This window comes from Macrotis lagotis, chromosome X, assembly GCF_037893015.1.
Source record: "Macrotis lagotis isolate mMagLag1 chromosome X, bilby.v1.9.chrom.fasta, whole genome shotgun sequence".
Classification (NCBI taxonomy): domain Eukaryota; kingdom Metazoa; phylum Chordata; class Mammalia; order Peramelemorphia; family Peramelidae; genus Macrotis; species Macrotis lagotis.
Genome location: NC_133666.1, coordinates 427,899,125 through 427,925,871, shown reverse-complemented (window position 1 = coordinate 427,925,871; position 26,747 = coordinate 427,899,125). Strand labels below are relative to the sequence as shown.

At 33.6% G+C, this 26,747-nt stretch overlaps 1 pseudogene; it reads right to left on the bottom strand.

The window, feature by feature from the left end:
* The window catches only part of LOC141499222 (syntaxin-binding protein 1 pseudogene), a 62,818-nt pseudogene that overhangs the window by 17,162 nt on the left and 18,909 nt on the right, over positions 1–26,747 (bottom strand).

Below are 26,747 nucleotides of genomic sequence, written 5' to 3'. Positions count from 1 at the left end.
GAGTTACAATTCTCAAGTTATGAGAATCTGTCTCTCAGGCAGAGATATAACCAGTTTTATTTTATTGGATAGTGATTTTTTTTCTTTTCCCCCTTTACCTTTTTAAGTCTCCTGAGTCTCCTGTTTGAAGTTCAAATTTTCTATTACACTCTGGTCTTTTAGCCAGGAAAACTTAGAAGTCTCCTATTTCATTAAATGTCCATCTTTTCCGCTGGATGAGAAAGCTCAGTTTTGCGGGATAGTGAATTCTTAGCTGCATTCCAAGCTCCATTGCTCTTTGGAATTCCTGGCCTTTTGATTCCTTAATGTTGATGCAGCCAGGCCCTGTGTAATATTTATTGTGGTTACTTGGTATCTAAATTGTTTTTTTTCTGGCTGCTTGCAGGTTTTTCTCTTTTATCTGATAGTTCTGAAGTTTGATCACAACATTCCTTGGTGTTTTCATTTTCGAATCCCTTTCAGGAGGGGATCAATGTATTCTTTAAATAAATATTTTGCCCTCTGATTCCATGATACCAGAGAAATTTTCCTTCAAAAGATCATGATATATTGAGTCCAGGCTTTTTTAATCCTCAATGTGTTCAAGAAGCCCAAAGATACTTAAGTTGTCTCTCATTGTTTTATTCTCTAGGTCAGTTGTTTAGCTGATGAAGTTTTTTTATGTTTTATTCTATTTTTTAAATTTTTTTGGTTTCATTTAACAGATTCTTGTTCTCTCATGAAGTCATTAGTTTCCACAGATTCCATTGTTTTTTTTAAGAGGAGAATATTCTTCATTTACCTTTTCCAACTCCTTTTTGAAGAGATTTCCATTTGCCCAATTATGGTTTTGAGAGAATTATTTTCTTTTTGTACTTTTCCAATTGTATTTTCCAAAAATATGTTTTTCTTTTTTGCAAGGTGTTAATTTTTTCTTACAAGGTGTTAATTTTCTCTTGGGTTTCTTTTCCCGATTTTTCCAATGGATTTTTAAACTCCTTCCTGATCTCTTCTAAGAAGTCTTTCTGGGCTGGAGACCAATTCATATTCTATTCAGAAGTTCTAGCTCTCTCTGAGTTAGTCTTTGTTCTCAACGTGGCTTTCAATGGGCCCCCCTTTTCATTGACCTTTCTTCATTTTCCTAGGATCTTGTGTTGGGGTAGGGTCTCTTTTATAGATCTTTGCTTCTGAAAACCCTAGATGCTTTGCTCACTGGATTTCATAACTCCAAGTAGGCCAGCCACTACCTTGCTAGACGCTTTCTTTGGAGTGTCCCCAGGTCTAGGGGGAACTGAATCATCCTTGAACAAAGTGGGCTGTATCCCCAGGCTCCACAGTTAATCTTATTATTCACTCAGTACTAAGAGATCTGCTGCCCACACTTGAGCCTTGGGTGGGGGTGGGTGGAGGTGTTACTGTGTTCTGGGAATAGTCCCTTTCTCTCACAAGGATGGGAGAGGCTTAGCAGGTAACATAGGGACTCCACTAAAAGTATGCCTGTGGCACTGGCCTTCTAGGCCAGCAGAGCTGACTAGATTGATGTGTAGCCACTGTCCTGGAACTGTCTTGCCCAATTACAAAGCCAAAAGCTTCAGTGGCTATTCAGAGGTTAGTCCTGGATCTCATCCTGTTGCCCCTGTGCTGTCTCTCTGTCCCCAGCTCACCCACGTTTCCCTGAGATAGATCTTGTTGGTAGATGTTCTCCTACTTTGTACTTTCTGGATTTTGTGGATTTAAATTCTGTTAAAAGGCTTGTTTCTTATTAGTCCTGAGGAAAAGCCAGGAAACCTTAACACAGATAGCTTTTCTCCACCATTTTGAATGGAATTCTAAATTGTATTACTTATAAAATTCCTTTTATTTTTTTTTGCAAGGCATTGGGATTAAGTGCCTTCCCCCAAGGCCACACAGCTAGGTAATTATTAATTGGCTGAGGTCAGATTTGAACTCAGGTCCTCCTGACTCTAGGGCCTTAGCTCTATCCACTGCGCCACCTAGCCACCCCCCTTTTAGTTTTGATTCTGTCCTCCATTATCTAGTGATTATAATCTTTATTCCATAAAGGGTAATATATTGAGCCTGACAGGAATATTTATGCTTCTGGTGAAATGCTCGCTTCAATTATCTTTATCATTGTTAAAATTTTGCACCCTTCTAATACTCCAATAATTTAAAAGGCCCATGATTTTTTCATGGTGTGTTCACTCTCCATCTCTAGACTATAGATTTTCCATAATTTGCCTGAATGTGGCTATTGTCAAAATTATTATTAATTTGGCCAGTTTTTTTTATTGAGTTTTTTAGAACTTGGACTGGTCCTCAGGTACCAGATGAAACTCTTAGTCTTTTGAATTTAGTAAATCCTATAAGTGACAAGTTTTTTTGTTTGTTTTTGTTCATTTTGGTTTTTGCAAGGAAGTAAGTATTAAATATTTAAGGTTGGATTTTAACTCAGGTCTTCCTGACTCCAGGGCTGGTACTCTATTCTAGCTGCCCCTGAAAGTGGCAATTTGTAAGAATCTATTGCTATCTTCATGTGCTATGTTATGTCAGACTTTATGACTGGCCTTAGTTCCCTATCTCAAGACACCATGAAATCAAAAGTTGAACAAATAGAGTTGTGTGTGTGTGTGTGTGTGTGTGTGTGAAAAGTAATATCAACAGACTGAAGTCAGTGTAAACTGTTCTCTGAGAGACAACAGCTAAATTTTCAGTATGAACACTTACAATTCAGAAATTCATGAATGTTAACAAGGCTTGATTTATTGTTTCATTTACTGTCTAGACTTTAAGCAATGAAGAATATGTTAATAATGCAGGTCAAACTTCAAAGTATGTTTCATATAATTTTTTGAAAGTCAATTGTTAAATATTTGCCAGCAAATCCTTGCAAGTAGCTAAATCATATCCTTAGCATTCAACTGTTTGATCTCTATGAGTCACAATAATTGCTATTAGTGACCCACTAAAATTTATTTTTGAGCTCAAATGATCAGATTACATTATTCAGACTCATCTAATTTCTTCTAGATTTTGAGTTCATTATTTGGAGAATCAATGGATCATATTGTTCTACTTATACTCTCTTCAGATTCTTATAACTTGTTTATACTTTACAAAATGTATTTATTAATGATAAAAACAAAAGTATTATGCAGGGAAAGGAGCAAGTACTCTGATACTGTATAAATAAGAACAGAATACTAACTGGGCAAGGTGGCACACATCTATAATACCAGCTACTAGGGAGACAGCCTAGTGGATCTCTTGAACTCAGAAGTCCTTAGATGCAATGGGTTAAGATGACTAGATGAATGCATTAATTTTAATATTAATTAGCTGAGCTGCCACGGGAAAGGATCACTAAATAACAAAGGAGAGGTAAACTGGCTAAGGTTTGGAATGGAGTGGGTCAAAGCTCCTGTGTTGATGGGATGAGCCTTTGATGAACTTCCTACTTTAAAAGATAGGGAAATCAAATACTTGAAGTAAAAAATAAAACAAAAAAACAATAGAACTGTAATCAAAGTCCCCTCTGCTACTAAGCATTTAATAAATGAGTCTCTTTCCATTAAAATTTCTGAGAAAGATTATGAGGATAGAGAAATAAGGTAATAGAAAGAAAAACTGGAGAAGCTGTTTGAGTGGTATAGTGAGGCACCATGACATAATGGTTAGAGTTTTGACCTTTTTGAATTAGGGATACCTGGATTCAAAATGTGTCACATACCTACTACTAGTGTGACTGTTTAACAGCATGGGCACTTTGGGTGAGCTTAAGTTATAATGGTCAACTAAAAATGATAGAGTCAGGAGGGGAGGGACACTAAGAGGGCAAGGAAATATAGATGTGGATAGAATGCTGTGGTGTTATAAAAGATGAATTTAGACGGTTAAAGATAGATATTCTGGAGTACTGATTTCAGAAGTATGGTCAGAGAGCTTATAATAAATTAAGTTTGAAGAATTTGATGGGAAGTGACCTTGGTTTTTGTAGAAAGATAATAATAATAATAATAATAATAATAATAATAATAATAATGTTTGTCATTCATTTTCAAATAAGACCTCAAGGAGGTGATTCCATGACAAGCATGTGAACTGGATTTCAGTGAGAGGGAGCTGTGCTAAGTCACTAGCCTCTCTCTTTTTTCTCCAGAACCATCTTGGTCTAGTGACCAGATATGAATCAGAATGACTGGAGATGGCCCTGGATACAAGACAATCAGGGTTAAGTGACTTTCCCAAGGTCACACAGCTAGTAAGTGGCAAGTGTCTGAGATCAGGTTCGAACTCCTTTCCTTCTGAATCCAAGGGCAGTGCTCTATCCATTGCACCACCTAGCTGCCCAAGTGGAAAGGAATTGTGGGATGGAGATGCACAGAGAGATAGAGAAGGTCAGCAACAGAGAGGGACAGAAATAGAGGGATAAACACAGACAAAAATAGGGACAGAGGAGATACAGAAGGCAGGGAGACAAGGACACAGAAATAGAGAGACTGAGACAGGGAGGGAAAGGAGAGAGAGAGAGAGAGAGAGAGAGAGAGAGAGACTATAAAAAGTTAAAGAAATAATTCTATGTTTGTCGGGGGCCAAAAAAGACTCAACCAGAGCTGGTTCAGATTATTGAGCCTCAGTAAAGAATTATGATTGTTTTTTTAAATTTTGGACCTCCAAATTTAATGGATAAGGAATCCTGGTGAGGAAAATCCCTCAACCTATGCTAATTGACTACTTCTTCCTAAACTAAAGAGAGACCTGAGAAATTGCATATTTATCAAGATCAGAGTTGAAACTTGAAATTAATTCTTCCTGAGTCCAGTTCTCTATTATATCAGAGTCTAGAAATAAGAATAACTGACACTCACACTACTCTTTGGCAAAGTACTTTATGTACCTTATTTCATTTGGTTTAGCAGTAACATTGTGAGGCAGGCATTCTTGGTATTATAATCCCCATTGTATAGATGAGGAAATAAAGGTTTAAAGATGTTAAATGACTTGCATGTGATCACACAACTAATATTATAGTTGGAATTTGAACCCATGTGTTCTTTATTTCAAGTCCAGAATTTTATTCCATTCTGTCTTTCAAAGAACCTCCATAAAGCCAAAGAGTTATAACTAGTGTCTTACTTTCCCATCCCTCCCCCAGAAATTATATCATCAATGTGAGAGCACAATGATAGTTTTTAAGAGCAAATTCAGTCTGAGAATTTTATCTGAATTGTGTATTTCTCAGCTCTTCTTAGATCTGTTTCAGGAAAAGATTACCTAGGACTACAGAGTAGAGGGACACAGGTTAGATAATAGTAGAAATATCTAAAGGTTCTGACAGATACAGCTTGAACTAAAACAGCCAAATGCTTTCTTAGTTTACTTTCTCCCCTGCACAGTGTCATGTTCCCACAGCTTGGCTACATTTTCCCTTCAGGTTTCTAGGAGTACCTCTGAGGCATCAGTGGTTGATCTTTAATGTAGTTCATTGAAACTATCAACAGTGTGCTTTCCACCAAGATTGTCAATTAAAAATCTCTTAGCTAGTCAACTTTATGTAATGTTTTGCCTGTTTCTTTTTAGACACATATTCTTCAAATATTTGATAGTGTGTACTTGTAAATCCATCTACTACTAGGAATTTATTTTAAGGAGCTCATTTATGGATTTTCTAAGATAAGGTCATTTAAGTAATTTATATCATCTTTTATTGATCTAGGCAATTTATACTGCTAGAATTTTTTTTCTAATTCATTTGGATTGTCAATTTTCTTGGTATATAGTTGGAAAAATATCACTTAATATTTACTTTTTAGGTCTTCATTAGATGTGCAATAATATTTCAATTTTGATATATTTAATTTTCTTTATTTTAAATCAAATTAGATGATGGTTTATGTTATTTTTTTCATGAAGTCATCTGTTTATTAGTTAAACTTCTAAAATTTCATTTTATTAACCATTCCTTTGATTTTCAGGCTTTCTATTTTGTTATTTAATGAGATTTTTGAAAAAGTTGGGAGTTTTTAAATTGCATGCTCTGATCATTGATTTTCTCTTTTATTGTTGTAAATATTCAGAGATAAAAAATATTTCCTAAAATCTACTTTGACTGATTCTCACAAATTTTGATATGTTGTCTCATCTTTAATGGAATGGAATCAATGGTTGTTTCTATGACTTTCTTTTAAACTACATTCATTCTTTAGGATTAAATAATTTAGTTTCAAATTAATTTTTAATCTATGCTTTTAGGACCTTTACTGAATGAAACTTTTGAACATTGTGGTCTTTAAAAAGCTACATTTAATTTTTCTACATTTGTGAGATTTTATACTTAAATATATGATCAATTCTGTGAGGTGCCCTGCACAGTTGAATATGTTATATTATATAGAATAAATATATTATATATAAATAAATATATTCCCTTCTTTTTCATTCGATATACTACAGGGATTCATTATATAGAATTTTTCTAAAATTCTAATTTTTTAAAAAATTTCTGAATTTTCTAAAGTTCTAGAATTCAGTTTATTTATTGTTTATTTTGTCAGATTTATCTAATTCTGAGAGGAGTGAAATGAGATTTCTCAATTGCAAAATAGTTTTACTATTTATTTCATGCCACAACATTCAATTTTCCATCAAGAATTTGAATTCTATATTATTTGGGCAATATATTCAGTATTGATATTCATCTTGTTTGTTTGGTTGTTGTTGCTGTTGTTGTTTAGTTATTCATAAATTTTTGACTTTTTTGTGACATATTGACTCACTCTTACATCATCTTTTGTCTCTGTATACTCCTAACTATCCTAATAATAATAAAGTTCTTAGGAATTATATATATATATATATATATATATATATATATATATATATATATATATCATCTTCCCATTTGGAATGCAAACAGCTAAACTTTACTGAGTTCTTTAATAATTACTTTATACTTTAATAATTGCTTCTTTTAAGTTTGATATTTGAAAGTCAAATTTTCTATTCAGCTATTGTTTTTTCATCTGGAATGCTTGAAAATTCTGTTTCATAAATATGCATTTTTTTTCCACAGAAAGACTATACTTAGTTTTGCTGTATAAGTTATTTTGGATTGTAATTCTAGCTCTTTTGTCTTCCAGAATGTCATATCACAAGCACTTCACTCTTTTAACATGATAGCTACTAAATCATTTTTTATCATAATGGTGACTTCATGATATTTGAATGATTTCTGTTTTAATTATTTTCTATTTATCCTAGAAACTCTAGGATTTAGATATAATATGTCTGTTAGTTTTCATTTTGAGATATCTTTCAGCTGTGATGTGTGGATTTTTTTTCAATTTCTATTTTTCATGTTGATTCTAGAGCACAATTTTCCTTTAGAATTACTTGATAAATGATGTTTAGATTATTTAAACATGGCTTTCAGATAGATCAATAATTCTAAATTTATTACTCTTTGGCTTATTTTCCTGTCATTTTCCCAATGACTCATTTTCATTTTTTTCTGATTTTTTTTATTCTTTTGGCTACATTTTATTTTTTCGTGATGTCTCTCATATAGTTGTTAGGTTTCAGTTATCGGATTATACATTTTAAAGAATTATTTTCTTCAGTGAGTTTATGTTCCGCTTTTGTCCATTTGACTAATTTTGTTTTGTAAGTAGTTATTTTAATCAGTGAAGTTTTGATCCTCATTTTATCACTTGTCCAATTCTGCTTTGCAAGTGACATTTTCTTGCATCTTTTACCAAGTTGTTAATTATCTTTTCATAATTATTTCACATTGCTTTCACTTCTTTCCCTAATTCTTCCTCAACCAAAATAATTTTTTAGTTCTTCTAGGAATTTTAAGATTGTGTCAAATTTAATTTTTTCTTTGTCGTTTTACTTGTAGTTATTTTGATATCATTGATGTCATGACAGATTCCTAGAAGACCTAAGTTTCCTCTTCTGAGTTTCTTGTTTTCCCTGTTACCATAATAGCTTTTTGTGATTAGGATTTTGTTATTGTTGTTTGCTCATTTTTCCAAGATATTTATTGCCCATGAACTTTATGCTAAAGCTGAACACTATTCTGGGTGTTGGGGTGGAGTTGGTATTGTCTCATGCTTCAGGCTTTATTTGTGCTGTTGTTTTCAGATCTAGTTCTGGGGGTTTTTAGTACTTCCAAGATTGTGTGGTCCTGGTAGAGGTGTGGTCACTGTTCTCCTGGTCTGGACTCTGCTCCTTACCCAGGAAGAACCCTTGATCCCTTGAGATTATAATCAGTGTTGCTCCTTGGGGTGATTAGATTAGTTCCTTAGTATGGCAAGTAATACTATTCCTCAGGTCCCTAGTATTCTTCATGTCCAAAAGTTCTCCTTTCTGTCTTTGAAATGGGATCTGGAAGAGGTAAGGGAGTTGCCCAATAGCACATGTTTCTACATACCTTGCTAACATAGGTGTCTCATTTAATCTCTTTCTGACCCTTTGCCAGATTGCTCAGCAAATCTAGTCTGAGAGCATACAAACTGCTTCTGCTTCTGTTTTCACCACTAAATCCTATCACTGATGGATCCATGTGATCTCCAGTCTAGCCTTCATCCCCCCATCACAGATTACTCCTTCCTATCTCCTAAATTATCTTAGAAGAAAAGAATATCTTTGTATTTTCATTGGCTCTGCAGAATTTTATTTTAGGCATTATTAACATTGTTTGGAAGGTTAATATTCAGAAAACTTGGCTGAGTGCTTCCTCTATCCCATCATCTTGAATCCATACTTTCCCTCTTCCCAGGATCTTTTTTCTTCCCAGTAATTCAACCCTATATTCATCCCTGGGTGATGGATTGCTCCTCACTCCCACCAAGGCATGATGCTACTATCTAGGTCAGCTCTCATCTCATTGTTCTCAGAATTTCTACCTTCTTAAACTACCATGAGCTGGAAAAATGAGACAGGGAGAAATTTTCTTCCCTGTCTCCTGCCCCACCTCCCCCAACTCCAGTTTTCAGAATTCAGTTTGATACATTTTCTGTGCTTAGTATGGAAGAAGTTCTACATTTCACTCCACCATAGGGCTATTTAAAAATGCAGCTGGAAAGTCTAAAACCTTCCGACTACTGAGAGCATTCAAGGTTTTCTTCTGGCCAACTGAAGGAAAAGGGAGGAGGAATCTCTGATCATATATAAAGCAGAAGCCTATGCTTCCCTTCCTTTTTTTTGAATTATAAAGATTTTATTTATTTTGAATTTTATAATTTTCCCCCTAATCTTACTTTCCTCCCCCACCCCCCACCCCCACCCCATAGAAGTCAATTTGCCAGTCTTTACATTGTTTCCATGGTATACATTGATCCAAATTGAATGTGATGAGAGAGAAATCATAGCCTTAAGGAAGAAACATAAAATATAAGAGATAGCAAAATCAGACAATGAGATATCAGTTTTTTATTTCTAAATAAAATATACTTTTTTTTTTAGGTTTTTGCAAGGCAAATGGGGTTAAGTGGCTTGCCCAAGGCCACACAGCTAGGTAATTATTAAGTGTCTGAGACCGGATTTGAACCTAGGTACTCCTGACTCCAGGGCTGGTGCTTTATCCACTGCGCCACCTAGCCACCCCTAGTTTTTTATTTCTAAATTAAAGGTATTAGTCCTTAATCTTTGTTAAAACTCCAGTTCTTTCTTTGGATACAGATGGTATTCTCCATTGCAGAGAACCCCAAATTGTCCCTGATTGTTGCACTGATGGAATGAGTGAATCCATCAAGGTTGATCATTGCCCCCATGTTACTGTTAGAGTGTACAGTGTTTTTCTAGTTCTGCTCATCTCTCTCAGCATCAGTTCATGCAAATCCCTCCAGGCTTCCCTGAATTCCCATCCCTCCTGGTTTCTAATAGAACAATAGTTTTCCATGACATATATACATATATATATATATATATATATATATATATATATATATATATGTGTGTGTGTGTGTGTGTGTGTGTGTGTACACCACTAAGCCATTACCCAACTGAAGGACATTTACTTAATTTCCAATTCTTTGCCATCACAAACAGGGCTGCTTTGAATATTTTTGTACAAGTGCTGTTTTTACTCTTTTTCATCATCTCTTCAGGGTATAGACCCAGTAGTGGTATTGCTGGATCAAAGGGTATGCTCATTTTTGTTGCCCTTTGGGCATAGTTCCAAATTGCTCTCCAGAAAGGTTGGATGAGTTCACAGCTCTACCAACAATGTAATAGTGTCCCAGATTTCCCACAACCCTTCCAACAATGATCATTGTCCTTTCTGGTCATAATGGCCAGACTGAGAGGTGTGAGGTGGTATCTCAGAGAAGCTTTAATTTGCATTTCTCTAATAATTAGTGATTTAGAGCAATTTTTCACATGACTATGGATTGCTTTGATCTCCTCATCTGGATATTGCCTTTGCATATCCTTTGACCATTTGTCAATTGGGGAACGACTTGAAGTTTCTTCCATGCTAACTTCCAATTGTCACAGCAGTTTTTATCAAAGAGAGAGTTTTTATCCCAATAGCTGGACTCTTTGGGTTTATCAAACAGCAGATTACTATAATCATTTCCTGCTATTGCACCTAGTCTATTCCACTGGTCCACCACTCTATTTCTTAGCCAATACCAGACAGTTTTGATGACTGATGCTTTATAATATAATTTTCGATGAGGTAGGGCTAAGCCACCTTCTTTTGCATTTTTTTCATTGAATCCCTGGAAATTCTTGGTTTTTTATTTCTCCATATGAATTTACTTACAACTTTTTCTAACTCATTAAAGTAATTTTGTTTTGATTGGTAGTTTAGTTTTGGTAGAATTGTCACTTTTATTATATTAGTTCAACCTATCCATGAGCAGTTGATGTTTGCCCAGTTATTTAAATCTGATTTTATTTGTGTGAGAAATGTTTTGTAATTGTTTTCAAAAAGTTTCTGAGTCTGCCTTGGCAAATAGGCTCCCAGGTATTTTATATTGTCTGAGGTTACTTTGAATGGGATTTCTCTTTCTAGCTCTTCCTGCTGTATTTTGCTAGTCATATATAGAAAAGTGGAGGATTTATGAGGGTTTATTTTATTTCCTGCAACTTTGCTTAAGTTGCTAATTGATTTTAGTAGTTTTTTGGATGATTTCTTGGAATTCTCTAGGTATACCATCATGTCATCTACAAAGAGTGAGCGTTTTGTCTCTTCCTTTCCAATTTTAATTCCTTCAATTTCTTTTTCTTCACTTATTGTTGAAGCTAATATTTCTAATATGATATTGAATAGTAGTGGTGATAATGGGCATCCTTGTTTCACCCCTGATCTTATTGGGAATGCCTCTAGCCTCTTCCCATTGCATATAATGCTTGTTGATGGTTTCAGATAGATACTGCTTATTATTCTAAGGACCAATCCATTTATTCCCACACTCTCTAGTGTTTTTAGTAGGAATGGGTGCTGCATTTTTAGCATCTATTGATATAATCATATGATTTCTGAGAGGTTTGTTGTTGATATAATTAATTATACTAACAGTTTTCCTAATATTGAACCAACCCTGCATTCCTGGGATAAATCCTACTTGGTCATAATGTATTACCCTAGTGATAACTTGTTTTAATTGTTTTGCTAAGTTTTTATTTAAGATTTTTGCATCTAAATTCATCATGGAGATAGGTATATAATTTTCTTTCTCTGTTTTAACCCTTCCTGGTTTAGGTATTAACACCATATTGGTGTGATAGAAAGAGTTAGGCAGAGTTCCATCTTTCCCTATTTCCCTCAACATATCATCCCCATTTCTGCCATTGCATTAGCTGTCCCCCATCCTTGGAAATTCATAATCCTTATTATGGTGTTATTCTTTTTATTTGACCATTCTTCCAATCTATTTCCTGAATTTAGATTTTATGTTAGGATGATTTCTGTATATTCATGAGGGACTTTGTAGGTCAATTCTGCTGCAGCTTTCTTGTAAGTGTTGCATGTTGTTATACAGGACTTGGGTGCCAGGTCAAGCTGGAGACTTGAAGGTTTTCAAAATTATATTATTTAGAATAATATTTAATTGTTCATCCTCCATCATAATCTGAGTTCTGCAAGTTTCTGGCATGGCTTTGATTGATGTACTTGTATTTTCAGTAGTCTATTATTGAACTCAACTACTAACAGACAGCTTAAATGCTTTTCTGGTTCAAAGGCTACAGGCTTGCTTTTAGTCTGGGATTCCTATCCTGGTTGTCCCCACACAGATCTCAGACTTTGCTAAGAACTGCAGCAGAGATCTCCCTTCACTTTGCCTTCTCCAAGACACACATCTATTTTTTTTGTTTCTGAATGTGCTATTAGATTAATAAACTACCTAAGGCTTATCCTTACTCCTGCCACTGCCCTGAAATGCTACTCCTAGGTACAGTTTGCTTCCACAGTCTGCCTGGAGCAAGGCTGTGAGAAGCAGAGATTGTAGTTGGTACATGTATTTGTATATTATAAATGTTGTCCCTTGATGCTGGCTGTGTGGCTTCTTGTCTTGGTGCACAGTCTCCCCCTGTGATGGAATATTAGTTGCCTAGTGATACTTTGATCCCAATGTTAACATATCACATCTTTCCTTTTAAGACTTGGGATGGAAAAAAATGATTTAGTGTGAATTTTATTCTTGGATTTTTCCCCCATGATTCACTTTGGTGGATTTTTAGATTTGTTTTGGAAGAATTTTGTTGGGAAGGGTAGGAAATTGGGGTGAGGAAAAGTAGAGCTTGCTGACTTTTTTCTTCTTCACCATTGCCTTTTAGTCTGTGTTGATTTTTAAAAGAAAAAAAATTTGCTGGCCAGGTCCTCTAATGGAGATATTCAGATAAGAGAATTTATATAAAACAATGAGAACTAATCAAGAAGTCCAATAAGCTAAATAAAATTAGTGGTTATGCAGACATTAAGTATTAGGATTAAAAATTACTGATAATAAATAATCTTTATCTTAAATTTGGTAACTGTGGTATTTAAATCAGTGGACTTCAATTAAACTTTGCAAAAATGTTCATGCTACATTGTAAGTTAAGAGCTATTTCATTTAACCATTTTCAGAGAGAAATGGGCTCTTTAAATGTTTTAAAACTATAGAGTATTTCCTTAAGATATTGACTTATGCCATATTTGTATCAGTCAAATGAAATGTTACATTTATGATTGAAGTGTTTTTTTATGTATTGTTTCCCCATGAAATTTAATGAAGCTTTTACTCTTTGTTTAACAGCTTTTTTTACACCATATGCAATATCTGTTTTGAGTCATTATGTTAATAATTTAGTGTGAGTGCTGCAATGGGATTTGGCAAAAAACATCAGTTTATTAAAAAATTTGATGGAATATTATAAAATTCTATTTCAAGGTCATCCTGCCCTGGATTCCCCATCATTAATAAAAATTATAGTCAGGAAGAAAACCTTGACTTGGAGAGACTTTAGGTTAAAGAGAGATTGAAAAATTGTTTTGCATAAGCTGCATATAACAAATATATGTCCTCCCTCCTGAATAGCCAGGGTGGTTTCTCACTGGGCAGGCAATCTGTTCTAGCCAGGGAGCACATCTGGAGAGTCCATCTATCAATAGCATAGGCATTGGTGGGCAGAAATCAGGAGGTAGAATTTAATAAGTGTATGTATAGGACAATATGACTGGGAATATATTGGCAGAAATGTGGTTAGTGTTATGATGACCACCTATGGTCACAGTGAATAATGCTATTCAAAGATAAATAGGAAAGTCAAAGAAAAACTAACAAACTTTTATTAATGTCATATTCATTGATGAGTTAGTAATTCAGACTAAACAAAGGATTCTAATACTCCAAAGCATTCTACTTCTCCACCTTTCTTGCTAGATGCAAACTCTTTTCCCATTCTGCTTTCCTCAGCTAAACCAGAAAAAGGAAGAGGAAAGGAGAGAGAGAGAGAGAGAGAGAGAGAGAGAGAGAGAGAGAGAGAGAGAGAGGAATAAATATTTCCATTTCTCACTGGAACTAATCCTTTTAGTCTTTGCAAAGATAGGAGACTGGGGCAATGTGAAGAAATAGACATCATCCTCTTCCTCGACCAGAACTCTAATACTTAATATTGGCCATATAAGTTCTGAGGATGCATATCATCTCAATTGTTATTCTCTTGGATGAGTCTCATGTCAAAAAGAATGACTATATATCTTTCTCAGTGTAATAGGGGTATTCCTAAAGAGTCAGAGATAATTCTCGAATCTCATTAGCTCAAACCTCTACTGTTGTGTTTGTGCTTCACCTCAACTCCCTGTGATTATTAGTTGAGAATCATTACTATTAATACTCTCAAGAAGTTCTTTGAAAGGGATATTTATCAAAGTGCTACAACAAGCACAGTTGGCACAAGACGTCTTTCCTAAAATCTTAGACAAACTTTCCAACAGATAAATCAGAATTCACAGCAAAATTAAGTTCAAACTTTTAGAGACCACACTTGGTAAAGGATAATTCATAGATCATGTTTTCTGGAAATCCTGTTCTTCCATTCATTGGAGTCTTAAGAAGTTCCCCTTTTCTGCTCTGCTTGTAGAGAACACAGATTTAGCTCCTGATACAGACACCACCTCCAGCCACTGCTTTCCTTGGAGGAAAATGCTAAGACATAGGAATATGGTAAATCCAAAAATTTTCAAATGCTTTGAGGCTCAGAAGGTCCTCCTCCAAACAAAGATGGGGTGGAAAAGAGACCTGATCAAAACTAAATCCAAAGTGTCTCTTTCCCAAACCTCAGGGGTTCCTCAATGGTGTGAAATTTTGTTGTCTAGAGTAAATCTATCTCAATTGGCTTTCTAATAATTCATCATTGATCCTCATGGCATGATCAAGTTTCCTTCTTTCCCTATCTAAAGGTGATTCTTGTGAAACTTCTATAGCAGTTCTGTTCTAGTTGGTTGTTGTTATGTATTTTTTTTGCACTAAATACATAGATAGGAAGACGGGAAGTTGAAAATCCTCCAGATCCTATCTTTTCTTTAGTCAATCTCCTTAAAAGAACCAAGGTTATAAAGGAGAGTTTTTAATTTTTCCAAGGAGATACATTCATCCTAAACTGTTTTTTTTCTCACTCTTAACTTTTATATTCCAGCTTCTCTCCTATTCAGTTTAATCCCCAGGTTACACTAAATGAACTATTTTCTTTATATTATGACTCTATCTACCTCAAAGCATACCCATATTAAATTAGCCCTGTTAGCTGATCCACATCTGATTTTTAGCATTAGTCTCTAATAATGATTGTTAATCAGAGTATGGTCACAGTTGTTTCTTTTGTATGGCTAAGTTGTCAATTTTAAGTGAAGGTGAAACAAAATGAATGGGACATCATTGTGCATTGGAAAATAAGTTAGATTTGGAATTAAAAGACAGGTTGAAATTTTATTTCTATCACTTGATAACTGTTCACACTTTGACAAGACATCTGTTATCCTCACTGGTTCACATTTTCTTCATCTACAAAATTAGGGGAGTTGGCTAGTTAGCCTCTAATATTCCTTATCTTGAGAAATCTATAATTCTCCAATCTTTAATGTTAATTTCAGAGCTAAGCATTTTCAAAGTTCAGAATGAAACAGGGAATTCAGAGAGTTGGATTTTTTTATTTTAAATTTTCACCAAGTATAATGAATGGTTTTCCAATTATGTTAATAAGTGGATCTTGGCAAGGAACAGATTTTTTTTTCAATGATAAGGAAAATGAAAATAAATGGATATTCTATTTTTGGAATCATCAACAATAACATAATACATCAGAGATGACATTTGGAGTGCATTTTAACATTTTCAAGCTCATTTGAGGTGATGTGCAGATGTGTTTTCAATTGACTTCAGTTCAGAGCTGCATTCAAAGTACAACTCTAATCCCTAAAGATAAAAAAGATTTGTAAATTTACATATCTTTTTTGAGCATAAAAACTCTATTTAAAATTAGATAGAATGATAATTCACATTTACATATCATTTTATGATTTAAGAGTACTTTTCTTACTACATTATAAAGAAGGCAGTAAAATCATTTCTATTTTTCATGCTGAATAAACTCAAGCTTATATAGGTTAAATTATTGCCAAGTTCATATAGCTAATAAGGATAGAAAGCAGGCTCAACATGATAAAGTCCTATGCTATTCTTCTAGACCAGAACTTCATAACCATTTTCTATATCATGGAACCCCTTGACAGCTTGGTGAAATCTATGCCTCCTTTTCAGAAGTGTTTAAAAATAATTTTATGAAATGCTAAATTTAGAAGTTAATGAAAATAAAGATTAATTTTTTTCCCTAATATTTCAAGGGCTCCCTAAAAATCTATTCATGGACCTCTCGGCAGTACATGAACTCCAGGTTAAGAATCCCTAAACTAGTCCATCGTTTTTAAAGTCACTACCGATGCTTCTGGTAAGTGAATTGCTATAAATCTGCTTGCTGTCAAGCCATCTGTTAGGGAAAAAAATCCCTTACATAATATGTTCAGCTGGCACAAATTATATGGTACAGCTGATTCTGTTCTTGGGAATTGATCATAGAATTTTCTGCTCTTCTGACTCACCTACAGGATTGCTTCTGTGAGAAAAAGCATTCATTTTCAAGAGAAGAAAAGGACAAAGATGGGCAAGTAGATATATTTTACTTTGGAGATGAACTCAGTAACCCCAAATACAATCTTAGAAAAACAGAGATTAGAGGGAAAGGGGTATAGTTATTTTATGAAATGATTCTTCATTATACTAAGAAAAAATTTTAAGTTTACTTAACATTTCAAAGTGTTTAAAATAAGATGATGCTTGCAAAAGAAAGATTCACATGCAACTTTTTTATTTTTTAATATCTTATTTTCTCTCAATTACATGTTAAAACAATTAGACTGTTTTTAAAGATTCGAGTTCCAAATTTGACCCCTCTCCCCCAACACCTGGGATGTTAAGCAATCCAATAAAGAGAAAATACCTTTGTAGTAAACATGTATAGGCATTCCCTGGGTGTAGAACTGGAAATTAAGAATATATGTGGGGGTGGCTAGGTGGCATAGTGGATAAAGCACCGGCCTTGGAGTCAGGAGTACCTGGGTTCAAATCCGGTCTCAGACACTTAATAATTACCTACCTGTGTGGCCTTGGGCAAGCCACTTAACCCCATTTGCCTTGCAAAAAAAAAACTAAAAAAAAAAAAAAAGAATATATGTGCCTGGAAATAACATAATTGTATTTTCTATATATCTCCTATCCACTTTAATATAGTTCCATTCCATAGGTAATGCCAGTAAATTGAGCAAGGGATGGTAGAGCTATTGAGAATTCATTGTGAATAGTTTATGTTTGGAGAACCTCAAACAAGTCAATTATGTCTCTTCTCAACCACCTCCTCCTTAGTCTCCTAAGGAGAATGACTTATTTGTTCTGCTCTTCTCTTCCTCCTCTAGTTTCTAAGAATCACAGAATCTCAAATGGAAAGGGAAATTAAAGCGCATCTTATGCAAACACTAACTCACTGAGAATTCCATGATAACAGAGATTACCAACTTTTAAAATTTATTTTTATTCAAATTCTCATGAATCCCGTTTAACAACAAAAAGAAGTACCTTGTATCCCCAAGGAAATTTAATATACTACTCATAATATTCCTTTAGATTTATTAAGTGATCACAATAACTACAATGATAATTTGTGTTGGGAGCAATGATATATCTTCCAAATAGTAACCAACCTCAATTGTAAATTCCAAATTAAAATAATATTATATCATTATGATTATGAAATACAAATTTATCCTATTTAATTATTAAATTCTATTTCTATTAAATTTTAATTAGAAACTATAATTACAAAACAGTTATGAATATTCTATGTGTGGCATTTTATAAGAATTAAAAGACATAATCTAGCAAGAATGTATATGCTTATTTGAAAGATCATATTATATTTCTTTATTTTATGAATTTTGTTGAATATAAATAATATTCTAATGAAAATGCTATAGCATGGAAGATTTTTAGTATAATATAAAATCATATTTAAACTTGATTTCTGTAATACTTTTAATTTGAACAAAGATTGCAAAATTTGCTTCAACACAAGACAGTCTAAAATCAGATTCTGCATTGTTTATTTTTTAATCCTCACTTGCTATAATAATAAAGTAAAATGTTGATTGTAAAATATATATGTTTAAAAATGTAGGATAATTTTATGATTTTATGATTTTTTCTCAGAGGTAAAAATTCATTTTTTAAAAAATTTTTAGCCAGATAAATAATCAATGAAAATGAATAGCTAATTATCATTTAGACTATTTGTTTATCTATTAGCTAATAGCAATTGCTTTATTAATTGTTAAATGTCCTTACATTCAGTTGAATTTTAGGAATATTTGTATTTTGTATGAAATAATCTTTTTATCTTTAGATAGTTTTGTAAGGAAAAAACTATCTTTAGATATGATTTTATTTTCTTCTATTGGCACAGTGGTTATTCTTTCACAGAAATTCTACTGAATGATTGATCGGTATTGGCAATTTGTTCAGTTGAAAACCTTCCAGATAGAAGGAAAATAACACAAGTGGAGAGTAATTTTAGATAAAAATGTCTTGATATTGCCATTTGAGGAAATATATTTACTTCAGCACAGTTGTGAAGGTCCATGATAATTTCAAATGTTTATAATATTCAGGCCTAGTAATCTTAGTTTTAAAATAGTCTTACATTTGTCCTGCAAGAAGACATTCATAGAACCATTACATAATGCATTAAGTGTGCTCACAGAGTTGAAAGAAGAGAGTGATGAAACTACTCTACTTAAATAAACAGAGCATAAATGAGGGTATGCATATTGTGCCTGTTTCTTTTGAAAATGAGGTACTGTCCAAGTGATATATTCTTATAGGGCTTTGGAAACAATTTGATGTCAGCTTCAGAAAAGAGCCATAATGATACAATTTGTCATAAGGGGTCAGAGTTTGATGAAATCACTAAGAATTCACTGGGATGTAAATCAGACATATAATCCTTTAAATATGTAAATGCTTGTCATCATAATTGGGCAATTATTTACTGCTTTAAGCAAAATGAAAGAATTTTTTTAGCATAAATTCATTTGTTGCTGTGAATTCTAAAGAATTTAAAAATGATTTGATGTGAAATACTTCTCTCCAGAATCCCCATCAAATGGTTATTCAGTCTTGCACTCTTACAAAATGTTTTTTGAAAGGGAAAAGTGAAAAGATAATTAAATTTGTAGTCAGAAAAATCTGGAGTAGAACCATATTATATAACAGAATTGATCAGTAGGCTTGAAAGGATCTTTGGGTTTGAATCTTCATGTTAAGTATCCTAAATGTGTAACCTTATTCATGTCAATTCACTTCTTTGTACTTAGTTTCTTGAGGGGAATAATGGAGGTAATAATGATTATGCCACCTACTTATCATAATTTTGGCGAGGAAAGATTTTTGTAAAACCTTAAAGAGCCATTTAAATATGAGCTATTAACTTTTTTTGCAACCTTAAGAAACACTGGTTTAATTCATTTTGTGAATGAAGTTTGTCCATTTTTAAAAGAAGGGGTTAGAACTATCCCTAAGATTCTTTTAAACATTTCTTGATGAATTACTTTTTTGAGTTAGCCTTTTCTCAGTCTCAAGCAACCTGCAATATTAAAGAGGATTTAATAAGGATTAGTTTTAAGATGATTTAATTTTCTATTATTTTTCTTTGGAAATGCTCATTTAGCTACATTCTGGTAAAATAGTTTTTTAGGTTTTCCTGGGGACTTAATACTATTCACAATTTTGTTTCTCTGGAGAAATTGCTTTCTGAGTTCTAAATACGTGATATATAAGGAAGTTTTTTCTGAGTTGGTAGCTTCTTGAATGATATCAAGGGTAAAGCAACTTTTTTAAAAAACCTAATTCAAGGTGTTTGAATATTTTTTTCTCAGAGTTAATAGTGAGCTTTTTAAAACTTCCTAGCAGATCTTATTTCTTAAACTGTCTATTTTTATCTTAGTTAAGAATCTAAATCTAAGACCTCAAGATTTCATAAGACTGATAAAATGTCAGTTCTTCATAAGGAAGTTTGGGTAATCCATCTGGGATTGGCTTGAGAAGGAAAAAGTATAAAATTTTAAAGTGGAAGATCATAGAATAAACAATAAACTTGAAACATATTATTTTGATTTAATGATATATTCTCAATAGAGGACATTTATAATTATAATTTTGAAGAATATTTCTTACTTGTCATATATAATTAGTGTTTCTAGATTCCAAGTATAGATTTGACTTGAATTTAGTTAGTACCTCTTAAAATAAGTGTTCCAATAAAAGTTCTATTTGAATTTAGAAATTCCCTCATTCTCTTAGTAATTATTACCCATTAGATGTCAGTCCCTTAGAGTGTTCTTCCATTAATATATCATTTGGGCATTATCAAAAGGAAAATGAAAGTAGTGGAAAGAGCACTGAATTTAGAATAAGAAGGGCTAGCAGTGTCAGCTTCTTAAGTCACTGATTTTTTGTCCTTTGGTTTCTTCATTTGTGTGCTATATAGGTTGGTCTAGATGATCTCTAATTTCTCTTTATGCTTTAATATTTTGGATTATGAGGTCTGTAAATAAAATTTCTAGGAAATATTTATGAGACAATTTTCTGTCAATCATTTATCTCCCTAGCTTCCATTAGCATGGAAACAATGAATTAACACTTTTGTAATGTGTTTAATATTCCTGTTTAGAAGTTTTCTCAAATACTGTCTACTTCTTTATATGCATTATAAATATATATAATGTGTATTTATATATGTACATATGTATAAATATACATCCATATTTATATGTACCAGGGCATATATTTTATAGTATATTCATTTCATGGAGCATATACGTGTGTGTATGTGTATGTGTATGTATGGGTGTGTGTGTGTGTGTGTGTGTGTAGAGAAAGAAAAAGATTGAGAATGAGAGCAGAGAGCATGCGTGAAATAGATGTTATATTTGGCTGCATTGGTTATGTTTGTCCACATGGGTCCATCTAGATATGGCTCTCAAGGAGGCAATAATAGATTTAAAGTTTTAAATCTATCAATCTATATACATGCATATAAAACACATATCTACCTTATATATAGAAATTAAATATGTATATATAAAAGTGTATATACTATATATTAAAACACAATGCATTTGGGAATATAAACAAGATAATGCAGAGTCAATGAGCTAGATAGAAGTCAAAGTGGATTCTGTAAGCAGAAAACAACGTCAGCTTCACAGGATATCAAAATCAGATTACAAACTGAGGTTAGGAACACAGGAAATTAGATTCATCCTCCAATCAGTTGTCAAAATGATTTTCTAAAGTGTAGATTTTATTATATTACCCCAATGATATTTAATAAATACTAGTGTCTCCCTCTTACCTCTAGGATCAAGTTTAACAATATTTGGCATTTAAAGCTCCTCCTGTCAAGGCCCTTTGATACCTTTTCTAGTTTTCTTATATCTTAATATCAAGACTTCATGAATTTTACTATCTAGTGATCCTGGCTTCCTTATTGTTCCTCATACATTTCCTAAATACTTTTGGAGTCATTGGATGATCCTCATTCCTAGAATGATTTCTCTCATCTCTACTTTTTGACTTCCATCTGATCCCTTTTAATATTAATGTCTTCTTTCTGCTGATTAAATCCAATTCATTTGAATATTGTTTGTGAATTCCCCGACAGAACAGACTTTTTACCTTTCTTTGCTTTATTGTATAGCATAGTGCCTATCACATACAAAAGAGTTTAATTAATGACTGTTGATTTGACTTGGTGGTGAGTAAGGAAACCAAGTGAGAGTTAATAGAATCCAAAATTGTGGGGTAACAGTATAAGTGGAAATTTAGATTCCACTGCTTTTGGAATTCTCATTGCAGCAACCTTTTCCCTCTCATTCAGTAGAGATTCTCTTTAGTTAAGGTTCCCTGGGGGGCGGCTAGGTGGCGCAGTGGATAAGGCACCGGCCCTGGAGTCAGGAGTACCTGAGTTCAAATCCGATCTCAGACACTTAATAATTACCTAGCTATGTGGCCTTGGGCAAGCCACTTAACCCCATTTGCCTTGCAAAAACTAAAAAAAAAAAAAAAAGTTAGTTAAGGTCCCCCCCACTGGTTATGCTCAAGAAGAAAATTATTGGAGAAAGATTATATGGTTCACAAAAGTTCATCTCTTTCATCAGACCACATGACTATGTGGTTTTTATACTGATGAACAGAAAACAAACTCCACATTTGAAAAGGATGAGAGATGTATAAGATGAGTTAAAGATAGTTCACATTTTTATCTTTCTTTGCCATATAAAAAAGCATTTTTTCACAACATTTTGAGATAGTTAATGTAAATCATATTATTTCTATTTTACATTTAAGGAAGCTGTTGACCAGAAGTTAACTGACTTATCCATGGTGATATATAGAGCTAGTAAATATCAGATCAGGAATTAGAATCCATATCTACTCTCTCTAAGACATTCTTTTTGTTTGAGGTTTTTGCAAGGCAATGGGATTAAGTGGCTTGACCAAGGCCACAGCTAGGTAATTATTAAGTGTCTGAGATCGGATTTGAACTCAAGGTACTCCTGAGTCCAGGGCGGGTGATCTATCCACTGCACCACCTAGCCACCCCCAAAATGTTCTTTGTATCACACTATGTTGGCAGGCTCAGTGATTGGGAAAAGGACCATCAAAAAGAATAGAAAAGTTAGAAGAGGCAAGTGTTTAGTTTGGGATATTTTTAATTTACAATGCAGATATTTGGAAACAGTACTGATTATCAAGGGAGAAATCAAAGCTAGAAGTAATCATTGAAATCATGGGGATTGATTGAGATCATCAATAGAGTACACAGAAAGAAGGCTTTACACAGAGCCTTGACAGACACCACACACAGGGACTAGAGAAAAGCAAAGAAACTAATAAAAGACACTGAGATTGATCATTCTAATAAGCAGTAGGAGATCCAGTAGAGAGCAATGTTAAGGAAGACATAATATCAAGGAAGGGGATATTCAAATGTCAATAATTTACCATATTTATTTAATTAGTATCTTTATCTCTTTGTGTTACCAGAAGTATGGGATGAGAAGTTTGAAGAAATAAATCAATAATAAATCAAGCATTTATTAAGCATCTATTGTATACCATGCACTGAGATAGGTATTAGGAATGCAAAGACAAAAATGAATCAGTCCCTGCCCTCAAGTAGATTTGATTATGGGGATAAGGTGTACCTCTACATACAAACACACACAAACACAATTTATATACAAAGGAAAATAGAAAATAATAGCAGCTACAAGAATCTGAAAAGACTTCATGTAGAAGCTATGTGAACATCCAGAAATGTGAGATAATACCATGTGTCTTCTGCATTAAGATTTAGAGGGGCAGCATATAATTATTCATACCTGAAGAGTTCTTAATCATTAAATCAGGTCCTTTCTAGTTAAAAAGTGCTATCAACCTTTTGCAACATTCCCTTATCAAGTTTTGCCTTTGGAAAGTTGGTGTTTGTAATATAGTAACTGAATAAAATAGTATTTTTTTATCTGTTGGTAAAATCCAGTGGCTACTATATACTCTTACACTGGGATGAGATAAGGCCAGAAAAATCAAAGAATCAGCAGCAGAGGCATTGGTATTATCTTAACTCCAACTGAGTCTCTCTAATAGATTATTATTATTTATTATTACTGTTATTTCTGTAGAAGTTTGCAAAGTGCTTCACAAACACTCCCATAGAAGAATCTCTGAAAGAGATGAAACGGGCTCAGATAAGTTGGCCTGGCTAGTACTAGATATATAGGATTTGAACCCAGTCTTTCTAAATTCAATTCCAGGACCCTATTTACCTTTCAGCACTGCCTCATTTTATGTCCCTAGCACATAGGAATTAAACCTACATGCTCAGATTGCCTACTTTCTTACTAGGTCCTGACAGATTGCAAAGGTACCTCTGAGGATTATGCTTTTAATTGTATTATTGATACTTTTTCAGGACAGAAAGTGGTCAAAATTTTTGGAAGCATTAGCAAATAACCTAGCATTCTTATAGGATAGGAGTCTTATAGAGTCCTTTCCGGAATTTCCTTCATTTTCACATATTCTCTTTCTAGTATAATCACTTAATGGTGCTATATAGCAAAATTTGAAGATTTAAGGTAGAAAGCAAACATAATAGAGAACATACAAAGCACGAAGGGGAGAAATGGAATTTGGGGTTTATCAACCATTTTCTCTCTCATTCCTTAGAGCTACTGCTTAGTTACAGATTTTATACTTCACTGGTCATTCTTGTGGAGAAAATTATGGAGAACAATATATAGTTCATAAATATCCATTATTTTCACCAGACCATGATTCCAGGTGTGTGGTTTTTATCCTAAAGTATAGAAGATAAACTATAGATCACATCTACATTCTGCTTTTTGGAAAGTTTATCAAAAGTTTCCAATTTTAAAAAATTATAAGTTTTGGGGTGGCTAGGTGGTTCAGTGGATAGAGCACCAGCCCTGGAGTCAGGAGTACCTGAGTTCAAATCTGGGCTCAATCACTTAATAATTACCTAGCTGTGTGGCCTTGGGCAAGCCACTTAACCCCATTGCCTTGCAAAAGCTAAAAAAAAAAAAAAACTATAAGTTTCAACAAGATTTCCTTTCAGAGCTCAGAGTCTCTAAGGTAGGCTAAGAAAAAAAAAAGCTTAGTAACTTTAGACAGGGAAGATCAGACCTCTGTTTTTTTTTTTTCTGTTTTTTTTTTTTGCACCGTGAATAAAAGTTTATTTATTTCATAGACTTGAGTGCCTTAGTACAGAAGACCAAATATAGAGCTGATACATGTTTATACTTCAGTATTTTCAAAAATTAAAATTCCACTAAATATGAAATAAACAAGCTTCAAGACAGACTATTTTAAAAGTTTTCCTTTTAATGAATTATTTTCTTATAAATAACCAACAGAAAACAAAAAAGAAGAAAGACTGGTTTTATTTTGAGTTTTCCTTTTGATAAATTATTTTCATATAAATAACCAATAGAAAAAATAAAAAAGTGCACTGCTATTTCATAGGGAAGGAATCAAAACCAAAGGCAATAATGTTTTAAAAAGTCAGTGCAAATGTTTATAGCTGTTGTCCTAAAGGGAGAAAAAGAGCTTCAAAAAGTAGAAGGAGGGAATGGAAGAGAAGGGTCTGAAAATGAAGAAGGGACAAAAAGTTGATTCTCTCAGTGCAAAGGGAAGGTTTCAAAGTCTTTAGAAGATAAGGGAAAAAAACCACAGTGTATCTAAGAGAGAGAGAAAGAGAGACAGAAGACATCTGAAAGGAAAGGAAGAAGGCCTGTAATTTAGCTGCCATTTGCAATACCATCTCGAAGCACATTACATAATATACACACACAGTTGGCCTGGATGAAAAGAGGGACTGTTTGACTTGGGGAACCTGGAGACTTCCACAGACAGAACATTTAAATAGATAGGTGTGTGTGGCAGGGCTGAATGGAAAGCCCATGAAGCCTTCAGGCTCATGAAGCCTTCAGTTTCATGATAAAGCTACCTTGTTTTGTTTTATAGTTAATTTCAAAGCAAAGTAAAAATGGCCTTATTTTTATTTCTAAAATTCTCATAAGTATCATTTTATCTAAATTCACATTTTGGTAAATTTTTTTGTATATGAACCTGAAGATTTCTGGAAAGAGATTTTTTTTCCCACTGGGCATGTGGGCTATAGACAGAATCTAATGCAGTTATTCTGCAGGTAAGTTAACATATTTAAGTCTTGGAACTTAAAGACACATTCTTGGTGGAATAGAGACCTGTCTTTTCTATTACTTTCCCCATAAAATTTGACTATAATGAGAATTAGATATTTATTTCTTTTAGGCATGCTTGGATAAGGGAGATTTGGATCTAGGTCACTTTGAACTGCTAAGAAGATTAAATAATACTATGATTTTGGTTCAGTTGTCTAGCCTGGGGATCTCTGACTTGCAAATTAAAAGTTCCAAGGAAGTAGTTTTTCTTTCTGAGTAAATGTGAAGTGTCAAAGAGAGTCAAATCTGTTCCTTCAATTTACTCAGCATTGTGTAAGTGGGACAGGGTATTAGAGGACAGATGTGGCAGCACCAAAGTCATCTTCCCTTTCTAGACAAGTAGAGATACTTTCTGGTACTACAGCCTAATCCTACTTCTGAGTAGAGATAATGAGAAATGGAGAGTGGTGAGAAGACAAAGTACCAATCTGAATTTTAACTTATTCCAAGAATGTAAAAACTCCAGTAAGGAAAAGATGTCCAACAAGAGCAGGAACAATTCTACCTGCATCCAGTCCCCCCTGCTTGGGAGATAAAATAAAAGAAATTTTAAGTCATAATTCTCTCTATCTCTTTTCAAACTCTTTCTACAGAGAGCTTTCATCTTACACTAAAATAGGGATAAAATCACAATGCCATACATAAGATGAACAGAGGCTGTGTTCAGGCATCACAGTCTGAAACTCTCATTAGCACTGAATCACTTGAAAATGAATTTCTCTTTTTAGAAGGCTACATACTCTGCTCTCTTTTATATAAACATGATGCACTCTTTCCCTTTGTTTACAACAAAAAGAAAACTTCATCAAATATAATACCAAAGAAGGGGAAGCCAGGGAGTACAGGGGGAATTGATGGAAGATGAGAAGGGTTATTACAAAGT